This window comes from Somniosus microcephalus, chromosome 19 (assembly GCF_052327205.1).
Source record: "Somniosus microcephalus isolate GS21.2 chromosome 19, FLI_Smic_1.0, whole genome shotgun sequence".
Classification (NCBI taxonomy): domain Eukaryota; kingdom Metazoa; phylum Chordata; class Chondrichthyes; order Squaliformes; family Somniosidae; genus Somniosus; species Somniosus microcephalus.
The window spans coordinates 84,993,361-84,999,360 of record NC_141005.1 but is presented as its reverse complement, the minus strand read 5'-3'; positions in this window follow the sequence as shown (position 1 = coordinate 84,999,360).

Here is a 6,000-nt window from a genome sequence, read left to right as displayed (position 1 = left end):
AGGTTGACCCCAGTTTCCCAGTTTGGCCCCAGATTCCCAGTTTGAACCCAGTTTCTCAGTTTGACCAGTTTCTCAGATTGACCCCAGATTCCCAGATTGACCCCAGTTTCCCAGTTTGACCCCAGATTCCCAGTTTGAACCCAGTTTCTCAGTTTGACCCCAGTTTCTCAGATTGACCCCAGTTTCTCAGGTGGACCCCAGTTTCCCAGGTTGACGCCAGTTTCCCAGTTTGACCCCAGTTTCGCAGGTTGACCCCAGTTTCCCAGTTTAACGCCAGTTTCCCAGTTTGACCCCAGTTCCCCAGGTTGACCCCAGTTTCCGCCGTTTTCCAGTTTGACCTCAGATTTCCAGATTGACCACAGTTTCCCAGGTTGACCCACTTCCCAGTTTGACCCGTTTCCCAGTTTGACCCATTTCCCAGTTTGACGCCAGTTCCCTAGGTTGAACCCAGGTTTCCAGTTTGACCCCAGTTTCCCAGTTTGACCCCAGTTTCCAAGGTTGACCCCAGTTTTATGCCAGTTTCCTAGTTTGACCCCAGTTTCCCAGTTTGACCCGTTTCCCAGGTTGACCCCAGTTCCCCAGTTTCCCAGTTTGACCCCAGTTTCCCAGTTTGACCCCAGTTTCCCAGTTTGACCCCAGTTTCCCAGTTTGGCCTCAGTTTCCCAGTTTGACCCCAGTTTCCCAGGTTGACCCCAGTTTCCCAGGTTGACCCGTTTCCCAGTTTGACCTCAGTTTCCCAGTTTGACCTCAGTTTCCCAGCTTGACCTCAGTTTCCCAGGTTGACCCCAGTTTCCCAGTTTGACCCCAGTTCCCCAGGTTGACCCCAGATTCCCAGGTTGACCCCAGATTCCCAGGTTGACCGCAGTTTCCCAGTTTGACCCCAGATTGCCAGTTTGAACCCAGTTTCTCAGTTTGACCTCAGTTTCTCAGGTTGACCCGTTTCCCAGTTTGACCCCAGTTTCTCAGGTTGACCCCAGTTTCCCAGGTTGACGCCAGTTTCCCAGTTTGACCCCAGTTTCCCAGGTTGACCCCAGTTTCCCAGTTTGACCCCAGTTTCTCAGGTTGACCTAAGTTTCCCAGTTTGACGCCAGTTTCCCAGGTTGACCCGTTTCCCAGATTGACCCCAGTTTCTCAGTTTGACATCAGTTTCCCAGGTTGACCCCAGTTCCCCAGGTTGACCCCAGTTTCCCAGTTTGACCCCAGTTTCCCAGGTTGACCCCAGTTTCCCAGTTTGACCCCAGTTTCCCAGGTTGACCCCAGATTCCCAGGTTGACCCCAGATTCCCAGTTTGGCCTCAGTTTCCCAGTTTGACCCCAGTTTCCCAGGTTGACCCCAGTTTCCCAGGTTGACCCGTTTCCCAGTTTGACCTCAGTTTCCCAGTTTGACCTCAGTTTCCCAGTTTGACCCCAGTTTGACCCCAGTTCCCAAGGTTGACCCCAGATTCCCAGGTTGACCCCAGATTCCCAGGTTGACCCCAGTTTCCCAGTTTGACCCCAGATTGCCAGTTTGAACTCAGTTTCTCAGTTTGACCCCAGTTTCTCAGTTTGACCCCAGTTTCTCAGGTTGACCCCAGTTTCCCAGGTTGACCCCAGTTTCCCAGTTTTACCCCAGTTTCCCAGGTTGACCCCAGTTTCTCAGTTTGACCTCAGTTCCCCAGGTTGACCCCAGTTTCCCAGTTTGACCCGTTTCCCAGTTTTACGCCAGTTTCCCAGGTTGACCCCAGTTTCCCAGTTTGACCCGTTTCCCAGTTTTACGCCAGTTTCCCAGTTTGACCCCAGTTTCCCAGTTTCCCAGGTTGACCCCAGTTCCCCAGTTTGACCTCAGTTTCCCAGTTTGACCCCAGTTTCCCAGTTTGTCCCCAGTTTCCCAGTTTGTACTCCGTTTCCCAGGTTGACCCCAGTTCCCCAGTTTCCCAGTTTGACCTCAGTTTCCCAGTTTGACCCCAGTTTCCCAGTTTGGCCTCAGTTTCCCAGTTTGACCTCAGTTTCCCAGTTTGACCCCAGTTTCCCAGTTTGACCTCAGTTTCCCAGTTTGGCCCCAGTTTCCCAGTTTGACCCCAGTTTGGCCTCAGTTTCCCAGTTTGACCCCAGTTTCCCAGTTTGACCCCAGTTTACCAGGTTGACCCCAGTTTCCCAGTTTGACGCCAGTTTCCCAGTTTGACCCCAGTTTCCCAGTTTGACCCCAGTTTCTCAGTTTGACATCAGTTTCCCAGGTTGACCCCAGTTCCCCAGGTTGACCCCAGTTTCCCAGTTTGACCCCAGTTTCCCAGGTTGACCCCAGTTTCCCAGTTTGACCCCAGTTCCCCAGGTTGACCCCAGATTCCCAGGTTGACCCCAGATTCCCAGGTTGACCGCAGTTTCCCAGTTTGACCCCAGATTCCCAGTTTGAACCCAGTTTCTCAGTTTGACCCCAGTTTCTCAGTTTGACCCCAGTTTCTCAGGTTGACCCCAGTTTCCCAGGTTGACGCCAGTTTCCCAGTTTGACCCCAGATTCCCAGTTTGACCCCAGTTTCTCAGGTTGACCCGTTTCCCAGGTTGACGCCAGTTTCCCAGTTTGACCCCAGATTCCCAGTTTGACCCCAGTTTCCCAGGTTGACCCCAGTTTCCCAGTTTGACCCCAGTTTCTCAGTTTGACCCCAGTTTCTCAGATTGACCCCAGTTTCTAAGGTTGACCCCAGTTTCCCAGTTTGACCCCAGTTTCTCAGTTTGACCCGTTTCTCAGATTGACCCCAGATTCCCAGTTTGACCCGTTTCCCAGTTTGACCCCAATTTCCCAGTTTGACCCCAGATTCCCAGTTTGACCCCAGTTTCCCAGTTTGACCCCAGATTCCCAGTTTGAACCCAGTTTCTCAGTTTGACCCCAGTTTCTCAGGTTGACCCGTTTCCCAGGTTGACGCCAGTTTCCCAGGTTGACGCCAGTTTCCCAGTTTGACCCCAGTTTCTCAGGTTGACCCGTTTCCCAGGTTGACCCCAGTTTCCCAGTTTGACCCCAGATTCCCAGCTTGAACCCAGTTTCTCAGTTTGACCCCAGTTTCTCAGATTGACCCCAGTTTCTAAGGTTGACCCCAGTTTCCCAGTTTGGCCCCAGATTCCCAGTTTGAACCCAGTTTCTCAGTTTGACCAGTTTCTCAGATTGACCCCAGATTCCCAGATTGACCCCAGTTTCCCAGTTTGACCCCAGATTCCCAGTTTGAACCCAGTTTCTCAGTTTGACCCCAGTTTCTCAGATTGACCCCAGTTTCTCAGGTGGACCCCAGTTTCCCAGGTTGACGCCAGTTTCCCAGTTTGACCCCAGTTTCGCAGGTTGACCCCAGTTTCCCAGTTTAACGCCAGTTTCCCAGTTTGACCCCAGTTCCCCAGGTTGACCCCAGTTTCCGCCGTTTTCCAGTTTGACCTCAGATTTCCAGATTGACCACAGTTTCCCAGGTTGACCCACTTCCCAGTTTGACCCGTTTCCCAGTTTGACCCATTTCCCAGTTTGACGCCAGTTCCCTAGGTTGAACCCAGGTTTCCAGTTTGACCCCAGTTTCCCAGTTTGACCCCAGTTTCCAAGGTTGACCCCAGTTTTATGCCAGTTTCCTAGTTTGACCCCAGTTTCCCAGTTTGACCCGTTTCCCAGGTTGACCCCAGTTCCCCAGTTTCCCAGTTTGACCCCAGTTTCCCAGTTTGACCCCAGTTTCCCAGTTTGACCCCAGTTTCCCAGTTTGGCCTCAGTTTCCCAGTTTGACCCCAGTTTCCCAGGTTGACCCCAGTTTCCCAGGTTGACCCGTTTCCCAGTTTGACCTCAGTTTCCCAGTTTGACCTCAGTTTCCCAGCTTGACCTCAGTTTCCCAGGTTGACCCCAGTTTCCCAGTTTGACCCCAGTTCCCCAGGTTGACCCCAGATTCCCAGGTTGACCCCAGATTCCCAGGTTGACCGCAGTTTCCCAGTTTGACCCCAGATTGCCAGTTTGAACCCAGTTTCTCAGTTTGACCTCAGTTTCTCAGGTTGACCCGTTTCCCAGTTTGACCCCAGTTTCTCAGGTTGACCCCAGTTTCCCAGGTTGACGCCAGTTTCCCAGTTTGACCCCAGTTTCCCAGGTTGACCCCAGTTTCCCAGTTTGACCCCAGTTTCTCAGGTTGACCTAAGTTTCCCAGTTTGACGCCAGTTTCCCAGGTTGACCCGTTTCCCAGATTGACCCCAGTTTCTCAGTTTGACATCAGTTTCCCAGGTTGACCCCAGTTCCCCAGGTTGACCCCAGTTTCCCAGTTTGACCCCAGTTTCCCAGGTTGACCCCAGTTTCCCAGTTTGACCCCAGTTTCCCAGGTTGACCCCAGATTCCCAGGTTGACCCCAGATTCCCAGCTTGACCCCAGTTTCCCAGTTTGACCCCAGATTGCCAGTTTGAACCCAGTTTCTCAGTTTGACCTCAGTTTCTCAGGTTGACCCCAGTTTCCCAGGTTGACGCCAGTTTCCCAGTTTGACCCCAGTTTCCCAGGTTGACCCCAGTTTCCCAGTTTGATCCCAGATTCCCAGTTTGAACCCAGTTTCTCAGTTTGACCAGTTTCTCAGATTGACCCCAGATTCCCAGGTTGACCCCAGTTTCCCAGTTTGACCCCAGATTCCCAGTTTGACCCCAGTTTCTCAGATTGACCCCAGTTTCTCAGGGGGACCCCAGTTTCCCAGGTTGACGCCAGTTTCCCAGGTTGACGCCAGTTTCCCAGTTTGACCCCAGTTTCTCAGGTTGACCCCAGTTTCCCAGTTTAACGCCAGTTTCCCAGTTTGACCCCAGTTTCCCAGGTTGACCCCAGTTTGACCCCAGTTTCTCAGGTTGACCGCAGTTTCCCAGTTTGACCCATTTCCGAGTTTGACGCCAGTTCCCGAGGTTGAACCCAGATTTCCAGTTTGACCCCAGTTTCCCAGTTTGACCCCAGTTTCCAAGGTTGACCCCAGTTTTATGCCAGTTTCCTAGTTTGACCCCAGTTTCTCAGTTTGACCCGTTTCCCAGGTTGACCCCAGTTCCCCAGTTTGACCCCAGTTTCCCAGTTTGACCTCAGCTTCCCAGTTTGACCCCAGTTTCCCAGTTTGGCCTCAGTTTCCCAGTTTGACCCCAGTTTCCCAGGTTGACCCCAGTTTCCCAGGTTGACCCATTTCCCAGTTTGACCTCAGTTTCCCAGTTTGACCTCAGTTTCCCAGTTTGACCCCAGTTTCCCAGTTTGACCCCAGTTCCCCAGGTTGACCCCAGATTCCCAGGTTGACCCCAGATTCCCAGGTTGACCCCAGTTTCCCAGTTTGACCCCAGATTGCCAGTTTGAACTCAGTTTCTCAGTTTGACCCCAGTTTCTCAGTTTGACCCCAGTTTCTCAGGTTGACCCGTTTCCCAGTTTGACCCCAGTTTCTCAGGTTGACCCCAGTTTCCCAGGTTGACCCCAGTTTCCCAGTTTGACCCCAGTTTCCCAGGTTGACCCCAGTTTCTCAGTTTGACCTCAGTTCCCCAGGTTGACCCCAGTTTCCCAGTTTGACCCGTTTCCCAGTTTTACGCCAGTTTCCCAGGTTGACCCCAGTTTCCCAGTTTGACCCGTTTCCCAGTTTGACCCCAGTTTCCCAGGTTGACCTCAGATTTCCAGATTGACCACAGTTTCCCAGGTTGACCCACTTCCCAGTTTGACCCGTTTCCCAGTTTGACCCATTTCCGAGTTTGACGCCAGTTCCCCAGGTTGAACCCAGATTTCCAGTTTGACCCCAGTTTCCCAGTTTGACCCCAGTTTCCAAGGTTGACCCCAGTTTTACGCCAGTTTCCTAGTTTGACCCCAGTTTCCCAGTTTGACCCGTTTCCCAGGTTGACCCCAGTTCCCCAGTTTGACCCCAGTTTCCCAGTTTGACCTCAGTTTCCCAGTTTGACCCCAGTTTCCCAGTTTGGCCTCAGTTTCCCAGTTTGACCCCAGTTTCCCAGGTTGACCCCAGTTTCCCAGGTTGACCCGTTTCCCAGTTTGACCTGTTTCCCAGTTTGACCTCAGTTTCCC